This window comes from Dioscorea cayenensis, chromosome 19 (genome assembly GCF_009730915.1).
Source record: "Dioscorea cayenensis subsp. rotundata cultivar TDr96_F1 chromosome 19, TDr96_F1_v2_PseudoChromosome.rev07_lg8_w22 25.fasta, whole genome shotgun sequence".
NCBI classification, from domain to species: Eukaryota; Viridiplantae; Streptophyta; class Magnoliopsida; order Dioscoreales; family Dioscoreaceae; genus Dioscorea; species Dioscorea cayenensis.
In genome coordinates, this window is record NC_052489.1 from 18,085,612 (window position 1) to 18,089,762 (window position 4,151).

At 32.4% G+C, this 4,151-nt stretch overlaps 1 pseudogene; it reads right to left on the reverse strand.

Annotated features, from left to right (window-relative positions):
* Positions 1 to 810: 810 nt before the first annotated feature.
* On the reverse strand, positions 811 to 3,836 carry LOC120284100 (annotated as a pseudogene).
* Positions 3,837 to 4,151: the final 315 nt, after the last annotated feature.

Genomic DNA, 4,151 nt, shown 5'->3' on the forward strand with positions numbered 1-4,151 from the left:
ATTACAATTTGCGCAAGTCTGCAAAGAATGCTTCACTAGGCAACAATTCCAGTGGTTGTAACAATATATGAAAATATGTTAAAAAGCACGAAGCTTTGCTAGATAAAGTAGATAAATTATGTTTAGCATAAGATGACGAAAGAATAACCTATGCAAATTATATTCATTGTAACTTTTCATATATAGGATCTATACAAATTTGTAATAACTGTGCACTTTCACAAGTTTTGAATTCAAAACTCAATCAAACCAAACCTATACCTTGAATGTTCCATAAATTCATGTTTGCAGCGGTTTCCTTTTTGTTTTTTGGTGATTGCGTAAATTAGAGAAATATGCTTAGCTACTAAATGATTATCCTGATTATAATGCTGGTTTCTTTTTTCTCTGCTTGTTCCAGATAGGGATCTATCCAGCACCTATCATCTGCTATTGCATTGTCCCATCTCTGCTTGAAGATGATCAGCTTAGCATACACAACTCTATATATTGGATTTTTTATTGTAAAAACACAATTAAGAGGCCCTCCTTTGTTACATTAATGGAATCTTCAATCAATTTCCATTTCAAAAATTCATTGCATATCACACTCATTCAAAAAAGTATCTATCATATAGAATACTAGATTACAAATATAGAAAATTAGAAAAAAAAACCTAAACACTACAAATATTACATAAGTTCTGAAAGCAAATTAAATTCATATTTCCATCTACAAACTTGACTGCAAAACTCTCACTTATCCATCCTCACTTAACTATCCATGACATATCGCCTATTGTTTATTATAGGATTATCTAATATTTTGCTCTATATTGCTTTTAAAGCATTATCTACCTTTTCATTAGAAACAAAATTCAACATTATCATACCAGAAGTACGTGTCATTTGATCTTTATACAAAATAATCCATGCTGCGTTTCCTGCAGGTAAATAACCTTTAAAAGCCGCATACATTTTGTAAATATTGGATGCGTGACCCATTTTCAACTTTATACCTTCTACTTGCAAAACAATTTCCAAAATTATTTTCTAATATTAATACAATAATTTATCTAAGATTATAATAAATATTGAAATCATAAATTTTTACCATGCCAAGTTTCAAATTAACAAGCTTCTAAATTTCCACTAGATGCACAATTATGAAGAAAACTAATATATTCTTCGATGTCAAAATACCATAAATTATCTATTCGCATCAACTGGCCAACTCTCCGACTTTTAAATGCTTTATAAAAAATTTTGCAACTGCAAAAAAAAAACCATTTCATTATATTAAAATAAATAATTATTATTTTTTGAATTATATAAATGAATGAATGAAATTATCATTGACGCAAAATTTGGAGATCATGAAGAGATTGAGAAGTTGAAAGTATATATCCAAGGATTTCTTCAACTATATCTTGAAGAATTTTTCTAATATAATCACTACAATATTGTTTAGACATTCTAAGACAAAAACATAGTGATCACATAATAGAAACAAAGAAAAAACAATAATAATAATAATAATAATAATAATAATAATAAAATAAGTCAAGAAATACAATGAAATACATAGAGAAAAGAATGAAACCTATATTATGAAAATGGAATACATAGAGAAAAGCCTTGCGGTGTGGTGTTATCCTATAGCCAACTTTACTTATGTGATGGATGCTAATCAACAGGGGCAAAGCCAGAAATCAAAAAAGCAGGGGGGGGAATACAAATTTAAAAAAACAAAAATTCAAATAACAAAATTTTTATAAATTTAAAATTTAAAATAATACACCAAAAATAATATTTTAAAATATAAAATAAAAATACCACTAATGACTGCGAAGAGGGAGCTGAATCCTTCAATTTTGCATGTTTTGAAAACATTGCAATATTATTTCTTCATCAATTTTAGCAAAAATCTCTCTCTCAATATAGCATACCATCATATTGTTCAACCATTCATCGCCTATTTTGTTTCACAAATCTATTTTGATGATATTCATTGCTGAGAACGCTCTTTCAACTGTTGCTGTTGCCACCGGTAAGATCAACGTCAATTCAATAAGGCGATAAACCAATGGCAAAATCAAATGCTTATCAGTTTGAACCATTTTCATAGCAAGACTTGCAAGATCATGACAACTTGAAAAATTAGAATTTCTTCTCACATCAAGAATATAAATGCGAAGTTGCTGTTTTAAGATAAGATGACCGGATGTGGAGAAATCATCAGAATAAATCTGAGCAAGTAGAACAAGCATACCATGATCAAATTTTGAAAAAGAGTTTCTTGGATCAAGACAAGCAATGCATCTTAATAACTCCGTAAAAGTTTCACTAAACCGGTTATTCATCTCAGCAGTAAGTAAATCAATCACAGCAATAAAGATCTCTGCATTATAATGATGATAATAAGTAACCAATTGCCCTCCACGTTTAGAACGACCTCGAACTGGTATACTATCTTCCATATTGGGCACTGAAATTGACATTGCAACACAAAAGCTACTGACTTCTTCTAAAAATGCACCTTATCCCATTCTCTCAAGTCTTGCATAAGTTCTTTTACAGTTACTATCAACCCCATAGCATTAACAATGTTTTGATCTTTCTGTTGCAAGGCATTTGATAAATCATTAGTTAATCCCAATATTTTGATCATCAGATGCAAGATAAATACAAATTCAAAACTCTCCATCTTTTGTATTAAACCTGATGCTATGCCTCTTTGTTCTGCAACATTCCCATAATTACATACATTCTCTAATACCTCTAATACTGATTCCCATATAGTAAATAGGAGGATTAAAGTTGTATAATGTGAGCCCCACCGGGTATCACCGGGTCTTGCAAGATTAGTCTCTTGATGTTGGCCCCTTCCTGAGAAAATCTCACCTCTCTCCAATTTCTCGACAATCTTATCATGGTGCTTTTGAAGCAACACATCTCTCCTTTTGCAAGAAGCACCCACAATGTTCACAATCATAGTGTCATAGTTGAAAAAATCATTAATAGCCAATATGCCCCTAGCAACAAAAACGACAACCAACTGCAATTGGTGGGCAAAGCAATGGACATAAAAGGCAAATGGATTTTCATTTAAAATTAACGTCTTCAACCCATTAAATTGCCCTTTCATATTTGAAGCTCCATCATATTAGCCCTCTCAATCTAGACATAGATAAACCACAACGGGCAAGCAATCCATCCAAAGTTGTCTTTAATGAAAGGGCTGAAGTATCAGCAACATGTTCAACGGCAAGAAATCTTTCAATTACTTGCCCTTCCATATTCACAAACCTCACAATCATCGCCATTTGCACTTTAACTGATTTGTCACGAGACTCATCAAGAAGTATAGAAAAATGACTATCTCCAATCTCATCAATAATGGCCCGCGTGGTCTCTTCTGCACAAGCCCTTACTAACTCTTTTTGTATTTGTGGAGAAGTCATTTGATTATTTCCAGGAGCATTTTCATTAATTACACGACTAACACCTTCAACTTCCATCCCACACCAATTTAGCATCTCTAGAAAGTTGCCCTTATTTGTAGAACTAGAAGATTCATCATGTCCACAAAAAGCAAGACCTTTCAATAGAAGAAATTTAACAACTCGTAAAACAGCAGTGACACGAGCTCTATATGCAATCTCCATCTCTTTGCTATGAGAACAAAATATATGTGACACGCTTTGCCTCTGATTTTTGAAATCCTCACAATGTGGCCTTGCATTGTTGTGGTTGCTATTAACTCCACCAACATGATCAGTGAAAACTTCCATTGCTTTTTTCCAATTGCTAAACCCTGTTATCGTGAAGGCATCAATCCCAAGTTTATCACCCATTGGCTGCTTAAAAAGATAACAATAGAAACAATAAGCTGCATCTTTCTCCACACTATATTCCAACCAATCAAATTTCTGAAACCACACTTCTTTAAAGCTTCTCAAATCTTTTCCTTGCTGTTTTATAGGAAAACTTTGGCCAACTAGTTGACATGGACCCATTAACAAATACTCTCTCCTTACTTGATCTCTTATCCTTGTGTCATATTCCTTAATTGCTTTTCAAAGCCCAGGGTCAGCAATAATATCACTTAGATCAAACTCAACATGACTTTTCTTTTGTGCAACAATACTTACATCAGACGCTGAACTCAT